The sequence below is a fragment of the Rosa rugosa genome, chromosome 1, assembly GCF_958449725.1.
Source record: "Rosa rugosa chromosome 1, drRosRugo1.1, whole genome shotgun sequence".
In the NCBI taxonomy this organism is placed as follows: domain Eukaryota; kingdom Viridiplantae; phylum Streptophyta; class Magnoliopsida; order Rosales; family Rosaceae; genus Rosa; species Rosa rugosa.
The window spans coordinates 30,178,973-30,196,182 of NC_084820.1; positions in this window are offsets into that span (position 1 = coordinate 30,178,973).

Genomic DNA, 17,210 nt, shown 5'->3' on the forward strand with positions numbered 1-17,210 from the left:
AGAGGATTTGCAACATCAGAAAATCGGCATTGACTTGGATTCTTGGAAGATTCGGGGGATGAAGCAACTCATAGTGCATTAACACAGGGTGGTGCGAGTAGAAGGAAGATGAGGATGATGGTACTTGAGATGAAGATGATGACTGAGGTCAGGTTTCGCTGTGCTGGAGGATATGGAAAGGATGGTTTGGTCTCTGCTGGAGTTTTTGTATGTATAGCGTGATATATCGTTGCATCTCTCCTTGTCTGCAAGTGCTGAAGGAAGAAAGCAATTCGTATTTCTTGAAATGCAATTAAGAGACTATTGTGTAAGGGGGCTCATCAGTAAGACTGTATAGGTTTGGATAATTGTCCCCAGATGAAATGTATACTCATAACGTCACTTATATGAGAAAACAAAATGTTTTGAAATTACCTTGAAATCTTGAATCAGGTTTTCCGGTTTGGATTAGGAGAAGTCTATATGCTAAGCGTGTGTTGTGCACGTGAGTCCATTAGTTATCAGATAATTTGGTTTAAACGTTAATTACATGCATTAGGATTTGGTTAATTATGGCCGCTACATGGTGGACACGTGTCCCTATCTGTTGCGCTATACCTCCGCTTTGAAACCCTATCCTTATCGTTGAATACAAGTTGTTATTTCTTTCTTAATTTCCTTCTTCCTTCTGCAATTTCACACTGTTAGGGCTCATACCCGAACACAAAATCCAAAGGTCTCAGAGGGAGCTAAGGTCGAGCATTTGCATGCTATTGCCGAGGAATTTTCTTTGGCAAACTGACTATTTTAGACGAATTTTTCTTGGCCAAAGTATAAGTACATATAACAAACAATGACTTTTACCAACCTTTAGGCCCAGTTTGGCCCCGAGGTTAGAGCAGCTTAAGCTGCTTATTCCATAATTTAAGTTGGATGGGTGTTTGGTAAAACAAGAGGTTGGTGATTATAATCCAATCTCCCACTTCCCAATGCTATAATCCACAAGTTGCAAAAGTGATGCTTCTAGATTAAGAGATTTCAGAAGTTGAGATGTGTACCTATATTGCCCTCATCTATATCCCAACACTGCCGAAACTGGTTTGAAGATTGATTGAGGATTTGATGCCTACAACCCAGCACGTTCATGACTTCCAACTCCAACCGTGGTCAGCTTTCTTCTACAGATGCAACGAAGCCAGGAGTAAGCCGAGAAGAGCTGGAAAAGTCGCCGGCGTCGAGGAACCACGACGAAGCTGAGAATTCCCAAAAACGAAAATCATCAGAACCTAATCGAATTCAGAAAATAATCACACAGGCATGTAGACCATGACGAGAAGATGAGGTTTCATACCACATGCAAACCAATCGGTGGCCGGAGTTGCCGGAATTCGTTGAAACTCGCCGGAGCAGTCGGACCTTCTCACCGTCGATTCTTCTTCGTCGTCCGGTGCATGGACAATCAACGGCCACATACGTGACGTGTACGATGAGACGAAGAGGATGGTGCCCGTGCGCCATCGTGGGGTGGCCGGAGGTGAAAGTTCCGGTCAGGCTTCTCTTCCGGGTTGGTGGCCTTCTGACTCCAAGCTCCCTCTCTCTCTCGAGCTTTCTAGGCCAATCTGGTCCATTTCCTTTCCTTTTAAAGCCAAATCAACGGACCAGATTGGATGGTGGAGGAAATTGACGACTCAGATTGCGCCACTTGATTTCTATTTCCTTAAATAAATTTTTAAAACCCCAGAACTTCGAAAAGTCATGATAAATAGTCCGGGTATCCAAAAAATTCTCCGAAAATTTCCCAGAACTTCAGAAAGTCACGATATATGAATGAGTAGAGTATAACTTATAAAGATAATAAATGTTATTATTTCTAAAAATATATATAAGTAACATCATTTTAACATCATGTCCTTTTTGGTCATTTTCTAAACTCACAGCACTTTTAAAAGCACAGTTTACCAAACACCCAGCTACTTAATTTCACAGCTGATTATTCTCACAGCACAGCTAAAGCCAATTTTAAATTAATCACCTCGGGGCCAAACTCGCCCTTAGATTCCTTCCTTTTGTTCTCGAGTCGTAAAGTAATCATGACTCCCTGTCCGCACTTCAAAGTTTATAAAGAAGATTAGTACGATGTTCCACTAGCAAAGCCATTAAGAGTAATTTATTCGAAGCTTTAACAGAAGACGAGACTCCAAACAAGAATTAACAGATTAAAGATAAAGATCAATTAGTTTAATTATCATGCATAATGAATTTGAGCTCCATTCCCTCTGTTCACGTTGTATAAAATTTTGAAGAATTAATGGTAGGTGACACAGTTCACAGGTTCATTCGCACTAGTCAAACTTGGATCAACAAATAAAATAAACTGTAAACTGTAATTACTCGGTACTCAACTTTCAGATGTGATTCATGTGAACACAGATCAAAATGATATATAGCTAGCTAGCTACCCTTTCAAAGTTTAAAGTCATTACCATCTCTTGCTTAGTTTCAAGACCATACTTATATTCGTGTCGTTCATAGTTATGAGTGGTAGATCATCTATACATTCTGGTTCTCTGTTGGCTGGTCATCTTTTCGTCTGCTGCTATCTGTTGTTGTTGTTCCAGTGCTGCTGGGAATATCAGTACTTTGAACGATGTTAATGTTCGGTGTATGGAGAGGGAAAAACATGCTCTTCTTCAGTTCAAACAAGAGATGGTGGATGACTCCAATGCTCTAGCCTCTTGGGAAAGCAAGGAAGACTGCTGCGAGTGGAGAGGAGTTGCATGCGAGTGATGCGACAACCAAACAGGTCATGTCATCATGCTAGATATTAACAATACTCCTTTAAGAGGTGAGATTGGTCCCTCACTACTTGAATTGCCATATCTATATTACTTGGACCTTGGTTTTAATTCTTTTAATGGAACGATTCCCAAGTTCTTTGGTTCTTTGAGTCCGTTGAAAGTACTCAAACTTGGATACAACAATTTTAGCGGATCTATTCCTCCCCAACTTGGCAATCTATCCAATTTGCATACTCTTGATCTTTCAGGGAACTCTGTTACTTCTGAAAATCTCGAGTGGGTATCTCAGCTTTCTTCCTTGAGATACTTGAACATGTCATATCTTAATTTCTCTGGTGCTGTAAATTGGCCCCAATCTATAAGCCAGCTCCCTTCACTGATAGAGCTTCAGTTAGATTCATGTGATCTTCCTGATGTTGATATGGCATCACTTTCCTTTATTAATTCTTCCACCTCTCTTCGAGTATTTCATCTCCCTCGTAATTTCCTCAGCTCTTCAGTATTTTGTTGGATAGGCAATGTCAGCAAGAACCTTGTTTCCATTGGCCTATCTAATAACAGGATTAAAGGTCCCATCCCAGATGCTTTCACAAACATGGATTCTCTTTTATCTCTTGACCTCTCTTATAATCAAATTGAAGGTGGCATACCAAATTCCTTTCGAAGCCTATGCAGATTGGAAAAACTAAATTTATTGTCAAACAATTTTGCTGACAAACTTGAACAATCTATAGGCAACTTGTCTTGTGCACAGGATACCCTTATGTCATTATACTTGGGTGGAAATCTGTGGTGGGGGTCATTTCCTGATGATCTTACAAGGTTTGTATCCTTGGAAGAATTGGACATCGACAATGCCACTATGAGTGGGTTGTTGTGCGGAAGCGTAACAAACACAATATTGATATGGAACTAGATGAGCGACCAAAACAACGAAAAAGAAAGCAAACACAAGAACACAAGAATTTATAGTGGTTCACTCAATCAATGTGATTGAGCTACGTCCACTTTCGGAGCCGGCAAGAAATTCCACTATAATCAATTGGAGAGAATACAATTAGAGTTTGATGATAAACTCTCTACCCAAAATCCCAATACACCAATACCTAGTTAACTCTCTTTCTCTCTGCAATATTGGCGGCATATAGAGATTTTATCACAAATAGTGTATGAAATATGGATAATTCTACACTTTGGTGTATGAACTTCTAAAACTATCAGAATGGTGTATGAACTTTTCATTTTAACTTCATTTTAGTATATAGGACTAACACCGTTAAGTTTAACCGTTAAGTTCTACTATTGTAACTTGCTGTTGGAAATTCTGCAAAAATTCTATAGTATCGAGCAGATAGACAAAATCTTCCTCTCCTAAGGACTAGCCTTCAACATGCCACAATTCACCTAACGACTTCCTGTCTAAGCGGTTACTAACAGGGCGGAATCACTGCTGCCAAAGTGAATGATGATTCTGGTAAATATGCAAGATATTTTTAAAACTAAATGCAGGCCTTCTAACAGATGAAAATAAAGATACAAAAATTAATAGAACAAATATTTTTGTGATAAGGTACTGGTCCCATAGTCAAAAATTTATTTATTTAAACATAAATACAACTGATAAACCCAGAGCCTCACTCTTGGGTAAACAGCTAAAAGGTGTTTTAGCTATTCATGACTATAAAAATACTTACTTGAAAAAGCACACTACTTCACACTCTACAGGAAGGAAGAGCAAACTGCTACTTATGGCTTTCTTGTTTAAGAGAATATGATTCTGTCTCAATTTTCGAATGCCTTACAAATGAAACTAAAGCTCCTTATATAGGGAGTGGAACTCAAACTAGAATTCAAAACAACAAAATGTACAGAACAACTCCGTGATTTCCTGCTTTCCTGAGTGCTCCTGTTGGTGGAGGTCGGACGGGGAAAAGCAGATTCCTTTAGGTGAAATGTTTTTCACCTTCTTCTTTTTTGAAAAGCAAAAGTAGCTTTAGGGAAGAGTCCAAAAGTACTTTCGGTGTTTTCTACACCTACTGCTTCACATGTTCTCATATGTTTCTGAATTGTAGCCTAGGACAAATGAGTTGTTATCCGCCTGGGCCATTCTAGCAGTTGTTGCATTGTCTTCGACATCTGTATCAACATACATTTTGTAGTGGTAGTCATTTTCAAGTCTTTCGACTCACTGTAGGCATGCCAGTGTCGAGTCTATCTCTTTTCTGGTGAGAGATAGGAATAGGTCACTGCTGACTACGTCAGGATGATCGTAGGCAGTAACAATGGTTTTTTCTCCTGCTACCAGGAAGGTATTGTTGGTATCTTCAGAGATGATCTTCTTAATATATTCAAGGGACATGGCCTTCATCCATGGAATGCTTGTGTTTGGCTGGCCATTGTATCCAACACAGGCAGGCTGAAGATATTTTCGTTGAATAATTCTTACATAATGGGATGCTTCAGTCTCACCGTTTGTTTTCTGAATCCATTCTGGTGGAGTGGATCTGAACTTCAGTCTCAGGGTACAGTCATTTTTTCTGATGTTTTTGACTGTGTTGACGATAATGGGGAGCAAACTCTTGAGATCATCATTTGTTTTGCTCCAAAGATTACGAACAAAACCATTTTCCACAAGCCAAAGCTTGTGTTCTTGAGGATGTTCACTCTGAACATTTACTAGGTATCTTCCAACATATGGTCCTGCAATAATGAAGAGGGTTGGAGGAATACGGTCTTCGGAATTATGACTTCCTATCAGACTATGGAATTCATGCCAGTCTGATTCTCTTAGGGCTATGATAGGGATCCTAGCACTCTCTGGATCTTCAAGGAAGTAGATTTTTTCTTTTCGAACACCACTCTGCTGAGTTTCTTCAAACTGTGGTCTAGCATTTTTAAAAAGTTCTTCAGCTAATGCAAATAGAGCTGGGAACATCAGACCACTACTTCTTTCCTGAAAGGCAAATAACAGATTATCCAGGATTGTCTTCTGGTGGTAAGCTAGTCTCCTGCCAGTTCTGAACACAGGAGTATCGAACGTTTGAAGTTCATAATTAAAAACATTTATGACTCCAGTTGGAGTCGGTTTGCTTTTTGGCAAAGCAATAGCCGTCAACGGTCTTGATGAGCCTTTACCGTCTGCCGTTTGAGACGGGCTAGCCAATCCTTTACCCTGGGATTGATCAGTTAAAGCTAGTCCCTTGGGGCCTAGCAGGAACCTTTTGAGGAGTTTTTCTTTGGGATCCTCCTGGGTTTCATGTTCTTTCCCAGTTGTTCTTCTACTTCTGGGATTGCGACCTTCGTCGTCTTCTTTCCGGCTGAACATGGCCAGTTCCCTAGTTAAGGTGTCTGGAAGATAGTTCTTGTTTCCTGCAATTAATTCAACAATGTAATCATATTGGTTAAGAAACAATTGCCAGTTGGCTAATCTTCCTTTATCAGCAGCTTTATCAAGTTTAAAATTTTTAAAATTCTTTACTCTAGCACAATCGGTGCGAACAATAAAGGGTTTTCCAAGAAAAGCTGGGGAATTTAAAATCGTTTTCTTGACAGCCAAAATTTCCTTTTCCCATGTGGGATAATTTAGTTCTGCAGGGCTGAACTTGCCACTACAAAATTTACAGATCTTTTCAACGTTAGTTCCAAGCGCTTTCGCCAGAACTACACCAGACCAATAATTATCACTCGCATCTGTTTGGAGGATAATCTCATCATTTTGTTATGGTTATTGAAGTGGAGGGAGGTTTTTGCAGAGATTTTTTATCTGCTTCACAATTTTCTCATCATCTTTTGTGAAGTTTCATTTTCTTTTGGAACTTGTCTTAGGAGATAACATTGCGGTTAATCCTGAGATTTTGGGGATGAAATCTCTTCCATAATTTATGACACCAAGGAATCTCTCTAGACGTCGACTCTTAGCATCAGGAATTCTATCTGGGAATTTCCAGATCTTTTCAAGGATATGTGGTTGGAGTTTTATTACTCCATTCTTGATATTTATTCCTAGGAAATCGACTTCATCGAGGATAAAGAAGATCTTCTTTTCTCCTAGGATAATTCCATGCTGAACTATCAGCTTTACAACCTCATGGAGGTGTTTCATGTGTTCTTCTCTGTTTTTGGAGAAGACAAGGATGTCGTCTATGTAGACAACGCAGAACTCCGCAACATGTTTAAAGATGTTGTCCATCTTTCTCTGAAAGATTGAGGGAGCTTGCTTTAGACCAAAAGGCATTACTAACCATTCGTAATGTCCTTGTGGTGTTCCAAATGCAGTGAGAGGTATACTCTCAGGATGCATCTTGACTTGCCAAAAACCCGACTTTGCATTGAATTTTGAAAAGACTTTAGCTCCTCTGAGCTGGTTGATCAATACTCTTACTTGAGCATTTTGATAACCGTATTTGACAGTCTTCTTGTTGACATCTATGTAGTCAATCACCATTCTAGTTTTTCCTCTTAGATTTTCTGCATGATTTCTCACATAGAATGCTGGAGCATGATGAGGGCTAGTGGAGGGTTGAATTAATCTCTTATTTAGGAGATCTTCGATATCTTTTCTGAATTCTTTTTTATCTTCCTCTTTGTATTGAGGAATGGCTTTGACATGACAAATGACATTCATGTCATGTAATCTTAATTCACAGACCACTGGGTCTTTTTCCCAAAACTTTTGGGGATCTACATCGATGTTTTGCTCGAGTAGTTTCTTGATTTTCTCAATAGTTGGAATTTTCTGAGACTCAAGCTTATTCTGAAAGTGCTTGAGGTTATGCTCATGAATGAAACTAGCTTCTTCTTCTTCACTAGTTTCTTCTTCTTCTTCTTCAGAAGATTCTTCAACAAGTAATTCTTCTTGTTGTTTGATTTGGAGTATGGGTTCAAATTTGGGTTTGTAGGGGGTAAGATCACCACTATTCTGTTGCGATCTCTTATATTGGGTAGTAAAGTGAGGACCTACTACACTTTTGGCTTGAGTAACCCTATCTGCCCAGAACACCCGTTCTCCTTTTCTGAAGCCTATTGCTTCTTCATCCTGAATAAATCTCTGTTGGAGAATAAAATCATTTCCCAACAAGAAATCTGAGTCTTGGCCTTCAGATTGCCAGACATTGTGGATGATAAATGTTCCTCCACTAATGGTGATATGAACATTTTTTGCTACTTTATTCATGGTGAGATGACTTCCATCAAACGTGACACCAGTAGCAGTTCTTTTCTTATCTTCTTTCCAGAGTTCTTTTGGAATTGCAAATCTTTTTGCAACAGTAAATCCTAATCCATTATCTACAAAGGCATGTAGATGATATTTTTTGTGATCAGGGAATTTTAATCCAATCTCTATGTAGTTGCTGTATCTACTAGTAGAGACGACATTCGATTGTTGAAGCTCATTTTCCTGAGCTTGTTCCTTTGGAATGAATGGTTTACATTCTTCCGGAACAATTTCTGGTGGTTCAACCAGTTCAATATCTTCATCGATTTTTTCTTCATCTATTTTTTCTTCCTTTAAGTTTGAGGAAGATGGTTCTATGATTTCTTGGAACAGAGTTTCTACTTCTTTCTCTTTTTGCTCAGAGAAATATTCTTCATATTCTTGTTCAACCAATTGGCTGATAAGGCCATTCTTGGTTTTTCTTCTTGCTTCAGCTATGAAGCATTCTTTGTGATAAGTCTTTTTTGACTCTTCACAAAACATAGGGAGACCATCTTTTTCGTGACATAGACAGTAGTCACAAACGAATGTACCAGGGTTCACCTGATAAGAAGACATTAAGGATTCTGTCTTACTTTCTTCCCAGTTTTTGATTTTTAAAATATTCATCTGTCTGGATTCGAAGTACTCTACTTCAGAATCTGTATCAGAATCAGATGATTCTTCTTCTTCAGACCAGGCAGAGTATACTGACCTGTCGTCTTCTTCATCATCAGAATAAGCTATTTCGTAGCCTTTCATATTCGCTGTTTCTACTATAGGCTCGTATTCTTCAAATAGGGCCTTAGTAGATCTTTTACCCTTTTCCGGGCATTCATTAGCATAGTGCCCTTCAGCTTTATATAACCAACATCTGCAAGCTTTCTTGCTCGGTTGTTGTTGTTTATGCTGATGACTATTCTTCTTTTTCTTGAAGAATTTCTTTTTAGGATCTTCATCCTGTTGTTTCTTGAAATTGGAACTTTTCTTGAATTTCCAATCTTTCTTTCTATTACTCTTTCTGAATTTTTTAGAGTAATATTTTTCTTTTTTCTTTCGGTGGAACTTGGATTCATGGCATCCCCAGTTGGTAGGCATATCTAGTATTCCGTAACAGAAATTTTCAACTCCTTTGAGTTGTTTCTTGGCCATCTTAGCTCTAAGATTGGCTTTGCATTGCTCTTTTAGAAATTGCCGGATTCTGTCGGCAATTCCTCCAACTGAAAATCTTTCAATTGGTTTTTCAGCTATGCTTTCTCTCACAGCTGTTCTTCATGGTTCGGGGAGTTTCCTGTGCAACAGATTGAATAGATCAGTATTCTCTAGTTCACCAATTGTACAGTAATATTCTTGAAATTCATTCAAGTATTCTTCAAAATATCTCATGTCACAGATTTTGAGAGCATAGACATTTGATTTGGCCGTTTCTTTAGCCTTTTCACTCAGATTTGAGAGGATCTCCACAGAACTGATCGTACAGGGATACTGCAAAATCATACGGAGATTTCGAAGTTTTGATCTCTTCCAGCCATTGTTTTCCTCTGGCTGTCACTTTGAAAGAGAAGTAATACTTTTTTGCTACTCCGGTAAGAGTAGTTTCAAAGTACATCTGAAGATCAGGAGCTTCAAATTTTCCAAGGGTAAGAGCAGAGGCCATCATCAGGCTGTCTACCCATTGGTCAAGAGTTTTTCTCTTGTCTAGAGCTTTGTCTAGATCTAGCCAGATACCATAATTGGAAATTGGTACTCTGGGTATCTTGTCTTCTGGGACAAATCTTTGAGAATTTCTTTCTCCATTTCTACCTGTAGGGGCTTTCTGTACAGAGAGTTTTAGTTTTCCCTTTTCTCTAATAATGAAAGTTTTGGAGCTCTCACCTTCTTCCATTTCAATATCTTGATAGGGAAGGAGTTTTCTTTCCTTTCCTGGATTGAAAATTTTCATTTCTTCGATTAGTTTTTCTAATCGTTCAGGATTTTCGCAGAGTTCTGCTTCTTCATAGAGATCATAGAGCTTTTGTGCTCTAAGCATGCATATTTACTGGTCTGTTTAGATCAGCTTCTAATTCTTCTTCAGTGATAGGCTCTGATGGTTCTTCAGAGTTTTTTGTACCACTAACACTAGCTTCTCTAGTGCTGTAGCTTCTTTTGAGAAGATTTTTGTTTATCCTGATATTCTCAGGACAGACATCACTTTTTCTGTGATTGTCAAAATTTAGACTGATTTCTCCAGTATTTCTGCTTTCATAAATTTTAGCTTTTGCACTTTTTGCTGGTAGCTTCGGACCAGATAATTTCCATTCAATACGAAAAGTTACTTCGTTCCAAGTAACCTTGTGAATCTATTGTGAATGGTTCTTCTAACTGGTGAGGAATCCAGTAGTAAGACCAGGGATGTTTGATATCCTCGTCTTTGGCTCTACTGTGGTACTCATCAGTTTATAGTATATCATGTATACTATTGCGAGTTCTTGCATATCATTCTTCATAGATATGCCATCCGTCTTGACTCTCAGTCTGAGATAGTGAGCTGCATCTTTCAAGCTGGTTGAGAAATTTGGGAAACAGTTGAAATAAGCCACTTGATTGCATAGAGATGCTTCAAGTGTTCCCAACAGACTGGCTTGAAAATCTGTTAGTCTATTGTCTTGTAAGACACATAAGACTGAACAGTTTATACCTTCTCGAGCAAGTAATTTTATGCCAACTTGGACTGCCCCAATGTGCATAAATTGATATTTTTTTGTTCTTGCTCTGGCCACTTCTTCAGGAGTGATTAGTAAGAGATCTGTTTCTCCTGTTGTGGAAGGGGTTGTAAATTCCAGTAATTTGAAATGATGGCTATCCATCAGATCAAACGTTCCCCTTTTGTAGATTTGTTTAAAATCTAGCTTTGGAATTGAGGCGTTTTTTTACCTCTTGCTCGATTTCGTTGAATTCGAATTCTTCAGCATTCAGGAGTTGTACTCCTTTCTTTTTCCCGAAGATACTCATCATGTTGACATCTCGAGTTTCTTTCGGATTTTCATACCGAATACTAGTGGAACTAGTTGATGACTCTAGAAAAATCATGTTTGGAACATGATTCTTTTCTGGTGTCTCTAATGGTTTGAATCCATTAGTTTTCTTTGATTTTACTGTAGGCACTTTCTTGTCCTTCAGTATATTTTTCATAGAATCCAGCATTTTTTTTCGTTCATTGATTTTTCTACTAACACTTGTTAGTTTTTCTTCTTCCGTTTTTGGAAGTTCTTTGATATAATCCAGTTTGTTTTCCAATTTTTCTAATTGGTGGAGTATATTAGGTAATTTTTCTAGATGAACTTGACATCTAGATAATTCTTTCTGCAAGTTCTGATATTTTTCATCAGATGTTTTTAATAGAGAATTCAATCTCCCTATTATCAAATCAGACATTGTCCCCATTGGGGATTCCCCTGCTGAGCCTTTTTCAAGCTCTGATAACAGTGATTTGCGGATCTAACCAATGCTCATATAATCAAGAGGTTTTTGTTCCTCTTTGAGTATATATAATATATTTTCAATATCTTCTTCTATTTTATAGATTCTTTTTTGAAGTCTAAAAATGATATCCCAGTAATCGGGAGTTTCTCTGTTAAGACTTTCTCTGAAGTCTTTTACTTTTCTCAATTTTTCTCTTTCTTTTTTCAATTCTTTGCTAGTATTTTTGCAGATAACAATTAACTCAAGTCTATTAACGATCGAAATTATGAATAGTAAAGTTTAACTGTTTACCTTCGAGTGCAGAGGATAGATCTATAGCTGTAAAAGAGTAAACAAATAGATTTACAAATATGGGCCCACTACACTTTATCAACAAATGTTTTTTTTTTTTTTTTTTTGAAAGATAACTGAAAGATAACGGAAAAGTTAACGGCGTACACCAAAATAAAAGAAAAGAGCAAACTTGATATACTAATGTGATAGTTATGAAAGTTGGTATACTAAAGTGTAGAAATGCTTAAAGGTGGTACATGGTTTGTGATGTTTTCCCCGGCATATATGTGTATTACCTAATTAATCTAGACATACATATATATATATATATATATATATATATATATATATATATATATATATATATATATATATATATATATCAATGAAGAATTTCTTCAACTCCAAATTAGCCACAAAATTTCAGACTAACATTCACAATACATACCTCAATCATGTTGCAAAAGTATCTGGAACAAAACCCATAAAACGATTTTGACAAAACAAATTGCAAGACCTCTGTTCTCTTTTTGTAAGTTTGCGCCAAAGGAAGAACAACGCCCAGAAAAGAATGAAATGAACCTTTTTTTTTTTTTTTGACCAATGTTCTGGGTTTTGATTAAAGACCTGGTTGATCCATTAAAAACGGGCCGAACACTAATCTACAGTTGTTTTCAAATAATCTGTAGTTTTTTTTTTTTTAAAACATATTCTTTCCCCACTTTTAAGATCAATCGGTTTTTTTTTTTTTTTGAAAGGGATTTGGCAAATACTCTGACTTGCCTTGGAGGATGTTGTCTCTGCTGATTCCCCCGTCTCATATCCTGAGGTTGGGTACTTAGCCAATGTCGATTCTGCCCACAATTATAACACAACCTAGTTTTCGGCTTCAAGCACTGCCTTGCCAAATGGCCTACCTCCTTGCAGTTATAGCATGTCAAGGGCATAACCTACCTAGTATGTATAGCTCTAATAGGTTCAGCTGGAGCTCCAACTAGAGCCTGTTGATGAGTCATCTGCCTCTTCCAGGACCCACCCTAAGTATCTGGTGTACTTACTGCTCTCCGCAACTGCCTTTCCCTTTCCTTGGGAATCCTTTGTTGATATTTCTATTTGATAAGCTTGGTTTTCCTGCTTAATTGCCATGGCAATAGCAAAGATCTGTGCCACAGTAGGCATCTAGAGGATATCCATACCCTTCCTAATCTCATGATTTAGTCCCAACTGAAACTTCCAAGCCAAGCTCTCCATCCATCGGCCTAACAAACCGATACAAGTGAGAACCGAGCCTCATAGTCTCTGACACTCATCTTCCCTTGGACTAGTGCGATGAATTCAATCTCCAACTGCTCCCTCAATTAAGCCGGAAAGTACTTATCCCAGAAGATTTCCACAAAACCCTCCCAAGTCATGGTGGACACATCCCTATCCTTCAGTGTGCAGTTCCACCACACTCTTGCCTCATCTTGAAGAAGAAACATAGCTATCTTCCTCCTATCAATGTCGGTATAGATGATCATCTCAAAGTAGGTCTTAATGTTCTAAATCCAGCGATCAGCTAACATGAAATTTGTACCACCTTGAATGATGTTGCTCCCAATTTAGTGACCTCTCTAGCAACCTAGATAGGCAAGTAACATCGATTGCCTCTACTAAAGGTGGAACAGGTAGCAGTACCTCCTCCTCTTGATAGGACTCTTCCTGTGGGGGAACCCTACCCCTATCTCGAGGTTTGTCTCGACCCCTAGCTAGCTAGCTCTGCCGCTCTGAAGATTCATCACCTAATAAGTAAGTATAGTAACACCTGGTTAAAAAACTTGTACCACTTCAAAATGTGAGTATAGACCAACCACCATGACTCCGACAACCAACACAACGGCGACAACAAAACGGACACAAATCCTATGAAAATAATGTTTGATAACTAATCTAAAGTTTAGTCCAGAGCTTCCGATTCGTCAAAAGCCACAACTCAGAAGGCTACGCAAAGCTCCAACAGTTTACTTACAGAGCCGTCCTAATACTCTGATGACTCAATGACCTGACCAATACCTAACACTACTACATACCCAATGATTATACCAATACTAAATAGTATCTGATGGAGAACCACTGCAGATGGGCAATCACTAGAGTAGTACTAATTATCACCAAGTATGTGACCTTATGCTCTAATATCAAACTGTCCCGCCTTGATTTTCAAGCACAATTAATAGACCAAATAAACAAATACAAATACACTGGCGTGATGATTCGAACATCGACCCTAAATACCAAGGAAATTTTTTCTTTTAAAACAAGTGTACGACTAAGTTCTAAAACTCATAATGTCAATACAGACTCATTCTTTAGAGTCATATATTACATTACAAAAGTTTACAAATTAAGTTCCCTTAACAAATTAATAAGTAAATGCTCCCTTAGAGCTTACTATAAAATGGAAATTTGAATAAAGTCAAAGCAACAAAATTAGCTTCCGAACACCTATAGTTGCAACAACAAGACTCCTACTTCAGCCACAATTACCCTGACCTGCATGTACACCATTGAATAGTGCACCGGGTTGCAACAACAAACCCGGTAAGCTTTTGACAGCTTGTATGAGTAAACTCCAAACAAACAAAATAGAAGACCAGAATGTAAAATCAAACAATTCAAAAACATAGTAACACCTGCATGTGATTTAGTTCAGATGATGAAGACAAAACAATACAGAAAATGATAATCCCTGCATATGATTTAGTTCAGGAGATTACATGCACATAAATCAATACAGAAAATGGTAATCCTTGCATATGATTTAGTTCAGGAGATTAATTAAATGAAAATGAAACAATATAAAAATGGTAATCTCTGCATATGATTTAGTTCAGGAGATCACATGAGAATGAATGAATACATAAATGGTAATCACTACATATGATTTAGTTCAGGAGATTACATGAAAATCAACATACTTAATAACACATAATATAACTTCACCCAAACAATACGCTTCAATCACTTAACGAAACATGAATCACTGTAACACCCAACATTAACATCATCGTAACAACAGTAGACCAGACGACTATATTAGAAATCTCCACACTGGTCTTGCTACACCAAAACCAGCCACTCTATTGATTTAATCACGCAACTCAATCATATCTCAAATTTAAAATAACAAACAAGGTAATTTGTCAAACATAATTCCACCATCATAACTCAAACATTTACAAGAATTGTACTCCTTCTCGATCAATTTAAAAAGACAGTACTTTCATGAACCCTTTCTAAACTAGATTATTTTCCACAAGATTAAGTCACAAACAATAGTAATCATAATCACAAATATATTACATCCATAACAAAACTCAAGTATTCCCACACACACACACACACACACACACGTAATCATCCTTTCAGGAATGCCACTAATACCAACTATAGTTCATGCACTTTACTAAATTCAAAAATCATTATATAATAAACATCGTTTTAACTTACCCATGAATCGTTGATGATCAAGTTCATATATTTCAAAACAAATATTTGTTTTCAATAAATATGATTTTACATGCATGCTAACAATTATTTTTACAAAACCTATAATATAACTAATTTATCAACCGAAACTTTGTGAGATTTACCCACCTCGAAATCCAGCTGCATCTTCACACAAATGAAAGTAAGCACAATACCACAAAACTCCACTCAAAATGATCTTGTATGTACCTAAGCCACAAGGTTGTGACTCAGTACAACGAAACACAAAACGTTTAAAGTTCGAAACACGAACTTTGACTAAAACTGAAGATTACGTCAATTGAGGCAAAACTTCATTCGAGACCCCCCAAGGTCTTCGGAATACTCGTAGGGTCGATTTCTAAAAACAACAAGACGATCCAACTGTCGGATCCTCAAGGATCGAAAACCGAACGAACCGAAACTACGAAAACCCTAGCATGTTACAAACGATTGAAATAGGACACAACCCATATATCAACACGCTCGTATCGACGAGTAGAAGATAACGAAGCAAAAAGCATCTTCAACAGAGGTCGGACGCGCTGTCACTATTCTCCACAAGCGGTTGAGCATGGGCCCCACGAGCCGCTTGACCGACACCAAAATCTAGAGGATAAGCTCCTACCAACTTGTAGAGCACATCAAGGGGAGCAACTTTCATACCTGGCACTGAGGCCGATTCGACCTAGATCGAGCTAGATCAAGCTCGAAAGATTTCGGCCGTAAAACTTCAAATCTCATTTCCTTGCTCTACATTTCAAATCGATCTTCAAGGCTTGGATGGATATGATCAGGAAAATAGGGCTTCAAAACCCGGTAAGCTTCATGCCCAAAAGTTGCCAGAAAAAGGAAGGTCCGATCGAGTAGCGCCGCCGTAACTTTCGACCTCCGATCCGCCTGCTAGCCTGTGGAAGTGAATTGTTGAGAGAGCAAGGCGAGGTGAAGGCGAGTCGTTCTGGGATGGTGGTGCTGCCAGAGGTGGTCGAAAGTCGGAGATAGAACCGGGTCGGGTCGGCCGGGTTTAGGTCGGGTTAGGGTTTCTTTGAAGAGAGAGAACGGATACAAAAAGTTTCCCAAAAAAGAAATTTTGGAAATTATGAAAATTATATTGAAAAAAAATCTATTTATAGGAAAATTTCCGAAAATAGAAATCCTTCCGCTGACCTTAACTTCTTCATACGATCTCCGAATTTCACTTGCCATATGTCCACGAGCTCGTATTGACGCGTTCTACGATTTTCATGAAGGAAGTTTTTGGAGGAACTTAACGAATAAAAAGTCAACCCTTGACCCTTCGAAAATAAAACGTTTCGAGTAATTATTCGTTCGAAATACTTTCACTTCACCCAAGAAACAACTAATCGTACCATCAACCTACTTAATAAATTCTGAAAATCACACGAAAATTAATAGCTAATTTCCTGGTATTACAAATTTGATCCATTGTTCTTGATGGATCTTTAGCTCATTACGTTAACCTTCTTTTCCATGCATAGTTGCACCGGTGCACAATCCACTTTAAATTATATTTCATTTATTATTATTTTTTTTCCTTATTCCTCTTCTCTTTCATTCTTTTTTATTAAATTTAATTTATAGGTACTAGCCCCTTAACATGTGCTCCGCACATGTCAATTGACTTTTATTTTTTTTAAATTAAAAAAGTTACAGTAATTTATCTCCTAATTTTAGGGAAGCTTCTTCTTTTTTCATAGGAGGTATTGTAGATTTTTCAAATATAATATAGTGTATTGACTATCTTACCCTCATATAGAAATAATTTATTTATTAATATTTATATTATATGAGGGCATATATGGTAGTTCAAAAATTGAACCATTCATTGAAGAATTGGCTTAATTATATAAAATAAATATATGTTCATTAAGCGAAAAAAATTAGGGGAGATTAGTCTTCCTGCACAAAATTTATGGCTACGCCAATTGTCTTGTGTCCCAACCAAACCTTCATCTCTGATACCAATTGTTGAGGCA